The sequence below is a fragment of the Moschus berezovskii genome, chromosome 7 (genome assembly GCF_049115385.1).
Source record: "Moschus berezovskii isolate FMDL1 chromosome 7, NW_MosBer_1.0, whole genome shotgun sequence".
In the NCBI taxonomy this organism is placed as follows: domain Eukaryota; kingdom Metazoa; phylum Chordata; class Mammalia; order Artiodactyla; family Moschidae; genus Moschus; species Moschus berezovskii.
In genome coordinates this window covers 82912800-82925425 of record NC_142466.1, presented here as the reverse complement: position 1 = coordinate 82925425, position 12626 = coordinate 82912800, and the positions used below count along the sequence as shown (strand labels likewise).

The 12626-nt window shown below is 41.4% G+C and overlaps 1 protein-coding gene across 7 annotated transcripts in view; it reads left to right on the top strand.

Moving 5' to 3' along the window:
- UBAP2 (ubiquitin associated protein 2) overlaps positions 1 to 12626 on the top strand; it is a 130874-nt gene that overhangs the window by 697 nt on the left and 117551 nt on the right. Inside the window, exon 2 of one of the 7 annotated variants that reach the window (XM_055427294.2) lies at positions 3721 to 3969. The exons of 5 other annotated variants lie outside the window; for them this stretch is intronic. The gene's annotated coding sequence lies outside the window, so the exon portion shown is untranslated. Of the gene's footprint in view, positions 1 to 9; positions 98 to 3720; positions 3970 to 12626 lie in introns of those variants that run through there. One more of the 7 variants, XM_055427295.2, reaches the window with a different exon arrangement.

Below are 12626 nucleotides of genomic sequence, written 5' to 3'. Positions count from 1 at the left end.
TCCAGCTCCTTGAGCGCTACAGCTCGCGCTTAGTAGACCATGGTTCAGCTCGTCTTTCCTCCAGAGCCCTTCCTACTGCCCCAGCGTCCACCCTGAGGTCGGGCCGAGCTTCCCTCGCCGGTTTCGTGCGTCCTCAGTTTGCCCAGGCCTGGGTGCTTGTCCTTCCTCTCTACCGCTGGTTGTCCTGCGCTCCTTTCTGCCTACCCCTTCCTCGTCAGCCCAGCCCCACCCAGCCCCAGGGGGCGCCTACCCTCCCCCGCTTCGGGTTTCTGTCCTGGAGGGTGTGGTTTTTCTCTCTCACCGTTGTCCCTTCCTGCCTGTCCGCTCGAGCTTCCACGCCACGCTGTCAATGACCACCTTTCCGCGTTCACGCCTGTCGCTAGTCCTGGAACTGGACATCTCAGAGCCCAACTTCTGCACTCTCGGCTTTCCCGGCAGGCCGGAGGCATAGTTCAGTTCTACTTCTCCTCATTCTGTAAGGCTTTGGTGCCACACTCTTGGGATTCAGTTTTTCTTTTCGGTCCTAGTTCCTGTAGGCTGACTGTGTCACGGTTGTTCTTTAGGTTTGAGAAGGGTTTTGTAAGCTAAAACGCTCTCTTTTATTCCGAATGTTATTCTTTTCATTGGTGCATTGCATCTCAGGAGTTAGTTGATTCCATCATCATTCCTGTTATTTCCTGTTTGACCTAATCCTGTAGTTTACTTCCACCTCTGTTGGATATTGTTTCTGCGTGTATTCAAGGTGTCTCCGCCAGTATTTAGGCTTACTGTGTTCTGCCCTTGTGTGCCGTAACAATTGAGAACTTTTAAAGGTCTCCACAGGGTACCTAAAGATCATCTTTTATTTGAAGGGCATATAATTCACTTTTTGAGTGAACCCAATTGCTTTATATTTTCTCTTTGATTATTGTTTTTTATGTTGTATTTCTTTTCTCTTTGATTATGATAGTACTTTTAAAATCAAAAGTGTGTCAGTAATTAGTGTGTTCCTCACTTTTCCGCTATGAGTTGTACATTCATAATTTTTAGTTGTAGTTTGTCTAATGAAAGTGGAGGGAAGGTGAATGTAATCCTAAGGATTGGGTGACTCTTGGGGTGGGATCTGTCTCAGGAAAGGGAATAAATTCACCCGATGGAGATGAAGGGTCTTCCCGTACCCCAGCATCTCTTAAACTTGCAGAGCCCTTGGCTAGGACTGCCCTCTCATTGCGGTGACTTATCCAGGCAAAAGTGATTAGTTTCTCCTACACTACTTTTCTGCTTTCTCCTGAGTTTGTCTCCTTAAGGCTAGTTCACATGTGTGGTGAGATTTTTTTCCTCCACTCCTGTCCTCCTTGTTTCCCACAGCTCTGATTTCCTCTGTCTGCTTCCTTGTTTCTGACCTTCAATAATTAAGAAAACGATTGAAAGAAGGGAGGTTTTTGTTATGATTGAAATATGACTGGAAGTGGTGGCATGGGAATGAGGCCATGGGAAAGGCTTGTGGTAATTGCCCCTCCTGCTTGTTTCCTGCTGCTCTCCTTTGCTCGGGCCTCTCTCTTTTTATGTGGGCTGGACCAGCAGTGGTCAGAGAGAGCTGCGTTTAGAACTGGGCTAGAACAGCTGTAACACCTCTGCTTCCCTTTCCTGGTAACTGGTCAGCCTGTGCAGTGCTCACCAGTGGTGTCTCTTGGTATTAACCTGAATGACTTTTATTGTTTGGTGAGAAATGCAGGAGAACCAGGAGGAGAATGGGTTTATTTCAGGATTTGTGTTTTGATAGAAAGTGGTTGCTATCTCTGCTCCCATGAGTATAAACCGCATATAGAGAGTATAAACCAGTCTTGAAGGTTTGAACTGGTCTGAAGTGAAGCCTGTACTTTTGAAGTGTTGATTCCCCAGTCCTCTTAAAGAATGAAAACTTACCGTTAAGATTTTGTTGTTGTCATGAGAAACTTTTTGGGGTGTGTGTGTAAGTGCATTATAAAGGATTAATGCCTGCTCAGAAGAAGTGGTTTGCATGAATTCACAGTTCATGTGAAGTTCCTTTGCTTTTATTATTTTTTAAAGTTTATTTATTTGGTTTTGATGGGTCTTTATTGCTGCGTGAGAGCTTTCTCTAGTTAGGGTGAGTGGTGGCTTCTCTTGTGGAGCACAGGCTCTAGGGTGCACAGGCTTTGATAGTACTGGCACACAGGCTTAGTTGCCCTGTGGCATGCAGGATCAAACCTGATCCAGGGATCACACTTGTGTCCCCTGCATTGACAGTCAGATTCTTAATCACTGACCAATAGGGAAGTACTCCTTTGATTTTAAACAAACCTATCTTTCATTTCTTCTTGTGAGGCAGCTGTAAGTCAGCAATGATCAGTTAGCTCTCAGTTGTTAGCTGGAGTATATGCAGTGTCCTTTAAAAGCTAAGTAGTATGGCACTGGTGGTGTTGACTAGTGAGAAGGTGGAGCTCTGATAGAGCTTAGAAACCTTTGTTTTCTCTTTTTTCTTTTCCCCAAAAGGAGAGTGGGAATATAACTTAAGGTGAAGAGAGGGGGAATATCACCTTATAAACCTGTGGTAGGTTTTGAAATATTTTTGACCCAATTATTGAAAGTCCCTTGGGCTGCAGGGAGATCCAGCCCATCAATTTTAAAGGAAATCAGTCCTGAATATTCATTGGAAGGACTGATTCTGAAGCTCAAGCTCCAAAACTTCGGCCGCCTGATGGGAAGAACTGATTCATTGGAAAAGACCCTGATGCTGGGAAAGATTGAAGGCGGGAGGATAAGGGGACAACAGAGGATGAGATGGTTGGATGGCATCACTGACTCGATGGACATGAGTTTGAGTAAGCTCCAGGAGTTGGTGATGGACAGGGAAGCCTGGCGTGCTGCAGTCCGTGGGATCACAAAGAGTCAGACACGACTGAGCTACTAAACTGAACTGATCAAGTGGAATCCTTTTTTTTTCTTTAAATCCAAGAATCAAATTAGTTGGTTTTGTTTTGACAATTATAATGTCAACTATGTATGCTGAAATTTCCTACTTTTTTTTTTTTTTGGCCACGTTGAGTGGCGCGTGGGATCTTAGGTTTCTCCACCAGGGGTTGAACCCATGCCCCCTACAGTGGAAGTGCAGAATCTTAATCATTGGGCTGTCAGGGAAGTCCCCCTCCTACTCTCTGTTTTCTTGACAGTGTTTCTCTCAAAGGTGCTTGTTCTGTACCTAAAGTAAGTTATTTTAATTTTGAAATTTCTTGGCCTAGGTTTTGAAGAACAGGCTTGTGAAATTCTGGCTGACATAGCATGTATATTATAGTGTGTTTCAGTTTTCAGAAAACTCATTTTCATACTGGAGTTATGAGTTCAATTAAATTGAAACCCATTCACTGTTTGGAATTAATTTATGAAATGAGGCTTGGACCAAGGAATAGGTGTTTCATTTAAGACTAGGCAATGCTCTACTTTTAAAGGGTGTTAGCAATGCGTTGCTTGTTTTTTTTCATTTGGAGCTCTAAAAATAATAGAACGTATGTTTGATTAGATTAAACTTTGATTATTTTCAAGGATTTGTAGAGGAGAGAATTTTATTTGGATTTAGACTTGTTGCTGTACCTTCATTTCTTTTGTTATTAACTTTTTACATAAGTTGTCACATAGGAGCTTACTCATTTAAAGTTATTCTATACATACATAATCCACTAATACTTTATTTATATGTCCATGTCATGATATCTGGTGTGTTAGTTCCCTGACCAGGGACCAAACCCATGCCTTCTGCAGTGGAACTGTGGAGTCCTAACCATTCTAAAGGAGATCAGTCCTGGGTGTTCATTGGAAGGACTGATGCTAAAGCTGAAACTCCAATACTTTGGTCACCTCATGCGAAGAGTTGACTCACTGGAAAAGACTCTGAGGCTGGGAGAGATTGAGTACAGGAGGAGAAGGGGACGACAGAGAATGAGATGGCTGGATGGCATCACTGACCCGATGCACGTGAGTTTGAGTGAACTCTGGGAGTTGGTGATGGACAGGGAGGCCTGGCGTGCTGTGATTCATGGGGTCGCAAAGAGTCGGACATGACTGAGCGACTGAACTGAACCACTGGACTTCCAGGGAGTTCCCCCAATACTTTAATGCTTTGCTCTTTAGTCAAAAATTTTTACATGTCGCCAAAAAAAGAAAGAGAAGTTGCCCAGTTGTATCCGACTCTTTGCAAACCCATGGACTGTAGCTGACCAGGCCCCTCCGTTCATGGGATTTTCCAGACGAATACTGGAGTGGGTTGCCATGTCTCAATCTTCTTATCAAATCAGTTTTAGGTATACCTATGAAGACTTTTAGAAGCTCAGCGTTCCTTTTTGCTATTAATGTTTTTCTTCCTCTTTGCCTTCTTGAATTCTTTCCATTCCTGTCCTCCTGTTTTCCTCTTCCCTTCTCTCTTTTTGCCTTCTGTTCCTTTAACCACATACAAAAGTACTCAACACGCAAGTTTCAACTGAGGAGGTTGTATTCCTTCTGACTGTTTGCCACCATAACATTGCTGCTTCCTAAGCAAGCAGTTGAAAACTTGAAATATCTTTGCAGTTTCACAGGCTTGGGGAAGGTGTATAGTGCTGTCTGTATTGTATATGTCTACTCAGCTGGAATGTGGGATTTTTCATTTGATTATAATGTTTGTTGTCAGATCATAAACGAGAATAAGTGGGCTTAAAAAATACAAATTTAATTGAAATAAGGTCTAGGGAAAAAGTAACTGTCTTTAGGATTTATTGACAAGCCTAACTTCTTTCCTAGACCAAACCAGTTCTTCCCGCTTTCTTTTTTCAAGTTAATTTACAAATTTCCGTTTTAAGGTTGGTTTTTGGGTCAGGCTGGCTGGGACTGTTTTATGTAAGAAAATGCATTTTAGAAAATTTGAAAAAAAAAAAAGTGACATCGTTGTTTAACATTTTAGTATAAGTCTTTTTTTCTTTTTCCCTAGATAAAGTGTACACTTGGAAAAGAATGAGACATACCTTGCATACTTTTTTTTAATTGAAAAATATAAACTACATGCCAAAGGAGGTATATGAAGTAGAAAAAAACGTGGAGTTTTTAAAACCAAAAATAAAATGACCAACCAAGAAATGGAACATTAATGCCACCTTAAACTCCCTTGTGTATTCCATCTCCTAAATTATTTTTTCCCCCGGGGGGTTACCATTACCCTATTATTTTGGTCTTATTATTTTTAGGAATAATTTTTACTCGATATGTGTTTGTAAATAATATATAGTTTAGTATTGCCCATTTTCAGTCCTGATCTAAATGGGATTGTGTGATTCTCTGGATACTTTGCATGTTTTAGTTTCATCCATATTGATTCTTCTCCATCATTTTCAGTAGTATGTTACTCCATTGTAAGAATTTGGTGCATCTTATTTTATTGTGATAAATGTTTGTCTCATTTCCAGTTTTTTTTTTTTTTCTGATTACAAATTATACTCATTATCCTTGTGAACATTTGCACCCCACCTCAAAACGAGTAAACTAGTTTGCTGAGATTGTATGACTGAGAGTGGTATTTTGGGGTTGTGTGTAGGGTATGTGTAACTTTACCAGGTAATCCCAAAATATTAGCGTTGTTTTGGTCGCTAAATTGTGTGTGACCCTTTGTGACCCAATGGACTGTGGCCCACCAGGCTCCTCTGTCCTTGGGATTTCCCAGGCAGGAATACTGGAGTGAGTTGCTATTTCCTTATCCAGAGGTCTTTCCAACCTGGGGATCGAATCTCCTGCATTGCAGGTGGATTTTTTTTTTAAGGGGAAATTTAAAAAATTTTTATTTATTCATTTTTGACTGTGCTTGGTCTTTGTTGCTGTGCATGAGCTTTCTCTAGTTGTGGTGCGTGGGCTTTTCATTTCAGTGGCTTCTTTTGTGGAGTATGGGCGCTCGGGCTTTTGGGTTTTAGTAGTTGTGGCACTTGGGCTAAGTAGTTGCAGTTACTGGGCTCTGGAACACAGGCTCCAGTAGTTGTAGCACATGAGCCTAGTTGCTCCACGGCATGTGGGATCTTCTTGGATCAGGGATCAAACCTGTGTCTCCTGCATCTCTTTACCACTGAGCCACCTGGGAAGCCCATAGTGTTACACAGTCATTCTTAACTGGCTCCTCATTTGAACCACCGTGTGCTGTGCTTAGTCACTCAGTCCAGCTCTTTGCGACTCCATGGACTGTAGCCCACCAGATTCCTCTGTCCATGGGATTCTCCAGACAGGAATACTGGAGTGGGTTGCCATACCCTCCTCCAGGGGATCTTCCCAACCCAGGGATCGAACCCAGATCTCCTCCCGCATTCCGTAGGTGGATTCTTTATCATCTGAGCCACCATTTGAACCACAGAACATAGAAAGTGACTGTTTTCTTAGTTCTCTTGAGGATGTTACATAGCTAGTTTCATTCTGGATACCTATAGAAAAATATAATTCGTACATACAATGGATATGTTTGACATTGGAGCTTAATTCTTAAAGACTGAATTGGTGAGAGCTCCACATTTTTGCTAACATTTGGTATTGCTTTAATTTTTTGTTTTAGCCAATTCTGGTGGGATGTTTTAGATAGATCTTTTATGAACAACACACAGCTGGATTTTGCTTTGTTATTACAACCTGCCAACTTCTTTTTTAAAAACTGGAGCATGGAGACCATTCATGTTTATGGTAATTATGGATGTTTCAGGTATATTTCTACCATATGGTCCTGTACTTGTCTTTATTTTTTTTCTGTCCTTTTTGCAGTTTTAATTCTTTTTTTTTTTTGTTTGGCTTCCTCCAATTTAAAGACATTTTTCAAATTTATAAAAGGTGAAAGAGTATAGTGTATACTTTTGAGCTGGAGTTACTACTTAATATTCACATTGACTTTTTTCTTTATATACTCCATGCATTATCTTTTGAGTCTAAATGATTTGAAGTAAAATGCAAATATCTTGACATTTATGCCTAAATGTTTCCTTAGCAAGTGTTTCTTCACAATAAAAACTTCTCATAAATAGCCACAATAACAGCTTTACACCTAGGAAAGGGAATGCTTATTTAAAATTTGACATCCACATTCAGATTTTCCTAACTGTTCACAAAATATCTTTTATAACCTCCCTATTCAGTCAGGGTTTCTGTTTCTTTTTACCCTATTTAGTTATAGTCACTGAGGTACACTACTGAATAATAATCCATTTCTTAAGTGATTATTTTCTCAATTATTTATCAGATGTAACTGCCAGTCAGAAAATCATCTGATAAGTAGAATTAACTATTGCTGTTCCTTGTTCAGTCGCTAAGTCCTGTCTGACTCTTTGTGACCCTATGGACTGCAGCACGCCAGGATTCTCTGTCCTTCACTATGTCCCTGAGTTTGCTCAAACTCGTGTCCATTGAGTCAGTGATACCTTAATCCAACCATCTTATCCTCTGGTGCCCCCTTCTCCTTTTGTTGTCAGTTTTTCCCAGCATCAGGGTCTTTTCTAGTGAGTCAGCTCTTTGCATCAGGTGACTAAAGTATTGGAGCTTCAGCTTCACCATCAGTCCTTCCAGTGAATATTCATTCAGGGTTGATTTCCTTTAGGACTGACTGGTTTGATCTTGCAGTCCAAGGGACTCTCAAGAGTCCTCCAGCACCACAATTCAAAAGCATCGATTCTTCAGTGCTCAGCCTTCTTTATGGTTTAACTCTCAGGTCCATACATGGCTACTGGAAAAACCATATCTTTGACACTGTTACTTAGTTAAGATAATTCTTGTAAATGTTAAGTAAATTTAACTTTATTGTAGGATAAGTGTAACTTTCTTGGATTCTTGGAAGGCTCAAAGTGTATCCTGTTACTCCTTTGCCCACCCCTAGTTTTGAAACACTGATTAAAGTTCCCTTTTTAATGTGTGAGAATGAAGCCAAACTATTATATTTATAAAAACTGTTAGATAGTATATTCTCATGACAATTCTCTGGAATGCTCAGAATGTAGGTTAATACAGATTAGGTCTGAATAACAGTTTTTTGATGTTACTGGTTACTATACAGGTGTTCACTTGAACAACATTTACTGCTGCTACTTGTTGGCAGTTGTTAGATGCTAGGGATATAGGTGAATAATACACTGTCCCTGTTCTTTTGGCGCTTAATTCCAGTGGGAAGACAGACAGTGCAGTTAGGAATCAGGATGCTGTTGGGAGTTACAGAGGAACACACTGTCAGCTGATTCCAGGTATTGGCCAAGGCTTCCTTGAAGTATTAGGAGTCTGAGCCTTACTTCTTCTGGGTTCTTCCAAAATTCTTGAAGTTACAATTGTTTCTTTTGTTAAAACGTTTTGAATTTCATCATAATGGAGTTTTATTGAAATTTGGTGTTATTTGGGTTACCATATTATTGTATCTTTTGTTTGGCCTTGACTTGGTAGTTTATTTGTAGCCACTAGTAAAAAGTTATTCTTAATGTAAGTTAGTAGCTTTCAACATTTTTGGGATAAGTGTTTTATTGGAACTTACTGGATGTTTCGACATGTCTTCTCCAATGAAGATCTCATTTTATTTTGATGAGAAATTTCCTGTAATATCAGTTACTTGGTGAAATGCTTCTTTGAATTGTTGAAGATCAGATAACTTGTTAAAAAAATTTTTAGCTTAGGTACTTCACCTTACTTCAGTTCAGTTCAGTTCAGTCGCTCAGTCGTGTCCGACTCTCCGCGACCCCATGAATCACAGCACGCCAGGCCTCCCTGTCCATCACCAACTCCCGGAGTACACTCAAACTCATGTCCACAGAGTCGGTGATGCCATCCAGCCATCTCATTCTCCGTCGTCCCCTTCTCCTCCCGCCCCCAACCTTTCCCAGCATCAGAGTCTTTTCCAGTGAGTCAACTCGTTGCATGAGGTGGCCAGAGTATTGGAGTTTCAGCTTTAGCATCAGTCCCTCCAATGAACATCCAGGATTGATCTCCTTTAGAATGGACTGGTTGGATCTCCTTGCAGTATAAGGGACTCTCAAGAGTCTTCTCCAACACCACAGTTCAAAAGCATCGATTCTTTGGCCATCAGCCTTCTTCACAGTCCAACTCTCACATCCTTACTTAGTACCCTTTTAATTCCTTGTGATTGGGAGTGCTAAGGTAATGGTGGAAAAAATACCCCTGTACAGAACGTTCCAGGTAGTGGTAACAGGAATAAAATTCTTGTTCGCTAAAGGAGGCCATTTACTATTTTAATTAAAGAACTTTCAACTTTCATTTTTTTAAAGGCAGTTTGGGCTGTTTAATTGTTCCAGTGCTTCTCTCACTTTACCAAAAGATCCCAGCTGTAATGAGATGTAGCTGGCATGCTGCTGCTGCTAAGTCACTTCAGTCGTGTCCGACTCTGTGTGATCCGATAGACGGCAGTCCACCAGGTTCCCCCGTCCCTGGGATTCTCCGGGCAAGAACACTGGAGTGGGTTGCCATTTCCTTCTCCAATGCATGAAAGGGAAAAGGGAAAGTGAAGTTGCTCAGTCGTGTCCGACTCTTAGCGACCCCATGGACTGCAGCCTACCAGACTCCTCTGTCCATGGGATTTTCTAGGCAAAGAGTACTGGAGTGGGTCGCCAGTGCCTTCTCCGGTAGCTGGCATACCCTGAACCAATTTATATACTCTGATCTAGACATCTGTGGGACAAAGAAATGACCAGGGTCACAAAGGATTTTGTTGCAGTGACTTCTGGCCTGTAGTGATAGTTGTACAGCTTCATAAATACTAAAAATCACTCTATTATACACTGAAGGGTGGACTGTACAATACTCATTATACCTCAGTAAAGTTATTTAAATTGTTTGAATAAATCGACACTATTTTGAAACAGACTTAACAAAGAAAGTGGTCAATGTACTTTAATCCTATAGTTGCTACCAGTTATGATCTAGCTTAACCATTTGAGTGAGGTACATTATCTTGTGTGGTGCTCCTTACAGACTTGAGAAAGAATAAAATGCTCAAGCTTACTTAATCTAGTAATTTGTGTGACTTCCATCCAAGCCTGTACTCCTAATCATAATACTATACTACTTTATCTATCTGAAATACAGCCAGGAGTACAGTCAGAAGTACAGCCAAATGCTAGCTGATAAGTCAAACAATGTCCACATTTGTGGTACGTAAGGCTGGGGTTTTGTAATGGACGGGGAATGAGGAATGGATATATGAAGGTGGGGCCCTTGAACTCTTGTGCCTAGTTCCTCTAGACCCATTTCACTTTATCTGCTTTATGTGTTAGGATTTAGTCACTGGTTTGGTTGGACTTGGTTTCAGTGGTTTAAAAACAAAGCAACACACTTGCCTTTGCTTTAGTTTTTCATTCTGATTTTACTAGCTGTTCTCATCAGCATGATGAGAGCTGTTCTGTAAGCTCTCTGCCAGTGTAGGTGCGTGCTCCGAGGAAGGTGAGGCACACAGCACTGAGAAGCGGCCGTTAATAGCACACAAGCACATCCTAAGAAGAATGACAGGAAGGCTGTAAAAATTACACTTAAGAACTCAAGCTGCTGTTAAGTCGGGCTGATTAGTATATTGTTCAGTTCAGTCGCTCAGTCATGTCCGACTCTTTGTGACCCCACGAATCACAGCACACCTGTCCATCACCAACTCCCGGAGTTCACTCAAACTCATGTCCATGGAGTCGGTGATGCCATCCAGCCATCTCATTCTCTGTCGTTCCCTTCTCCTCCCGCCCCCAATCCTTCCCAGCATCAGAGTCTTTTCCAGTGAGTCAACTCTTCGCATGAGGTGGCCAAAGTATTGCAGTTTCAGCTTTAGCATCAGTCCTTCCAATGAACACCCAGGATTGATCTCCTTTAGAATGGACTGGTTGGATCTCCTTGCAGTCCAAGGGACTCTCAAGAGTCTTCTCCAGCACCACAGTTCAAAAGCATCAATTCTTTGGCGATCAGCTTTCTTCACAGTCCAACTCTCACATCCATACATGACCACTGGAAAAACCATAGCCTTGACTAGACAGACCGTTGTTGGCAAAGTAATGTCTCTGCTTTTTAATATGCTATCTAGGTTGGTCATAACTTTCCTTCCAAGGAGTAAGCATCTTTTCATTTCATGGGTGCAATCAGCATCCGCAGTGATTTTGGAGCCCCAAAAAATAAAGTCTGACACTGTTTCCACTGTTTCCCCACCTATTTGCCATGAAGTGATGGGACCAGATGCCATGATCTTAGTTTTCTGAATGTTGAGCTTCAAGCCAACCTTTTCACTCTCCTCTTTCACTTCCATCAAGAGGCTTTTGAGTTCCTTTTCACTTTCTACCATAAGGGTGGTGTCATCTGCATATCTGTGGTTATTGATATTTCTCCCAGCAATCTTGGTTCCAGCTTGTGCTTCTTCCAGCCCAGCGTTCCTCATGATGTACTCTGCATATAAGTTAAATAAGCAGGGTGACAATATACAACGTTGACGTACTCCTTTTCCTATTTGGAACCAGTCTGTTGTTCCATGTACAGTTCTGACTGTTGCTTCCTGACCTGCATACAGGTTTCTCAGAAGGCAGGTCAGGTGGTCTGGTATTCCCATCTCTTTCAGAATGTTCCACAGTTTATTGTGATCCACACAGTCAAAGGCTTTGGCATAGTCAATGAAGCAGAAATAGATCGTTTTCTGGAACTCTCTTGCTTTCTCCATGATCCAGCGGATGTTGGCAATTTGATCTCTGGTGCCTCTGCCTTTTCTAAAACCTGCTTGAACATCTGGGAGTTCACGGTTCACATATTGCTGAAGCCTGGTTTGGAGAATTTTGAGCATGACCTTAATAGCGTGTGAGATTGTTAAGAAATAGTAAAATAATCATAGTTATTATGGACATCAAGACTAATCGCTCTTTACATTGAAGGACAGAAAATGAGAAAATGGAGATATATTCAGTATGCTGTTGAGAAAATATGTCTTATGAAGGGTTGATGCAAAAAGCAAAATAGGAATTTCCGTAGTGGTCCAGTGGCTAAGACTGCATGCTCCCAATTCAGGGGGCCTGCGTTCGCTCCCTGGTCAGGGAACTAGATCCCACATGCTGCAACTAAGATCCGGTGGAGCCAAAACAAAACAAAACAAAACCAGGTGCAGTTTGGAAGAATGACAAGGCCGATTTGATCAAAGTGTAGGGATCAGAATGGAATAAAGACCTTGTATTTGTGATGATTGATGGTCTGTGAACAGAAGTTAATGAAGTTTGTTGTTGTCGTTTAGTTGCTCAGTTGTGTCCTGCTCTTTGTGACCCCATGGACTGTAGCCGACCATGTTCCTCTGTCCATGGGATTTCCCTGTCAAGAATAATGGAGTGCTTTGCCATTTCCTTCTCTAGGGGTTCTTTTATGGGCAGGTGGATTCTTTACTGCTGAGCCACCAGGGAAACCCAAGTGATAGTGTTGTTTGATAGAGTTTAGCAGTATTCTGAAAGATTAAACATTTTGATCCACTTTGGCATTAGTTTCATAATTAAGGTAGTTCAGACAGGTAAATAGGGGTATGTCATTTCAATGAAATAGAGAAGAGGCAATTACTGATATTCTAGTTGATAAAGATGCCGTAGAACTGCTTAGAACCTTAGAGACTTTAAATATAAACATAACCCTTAATCAGGTACCTG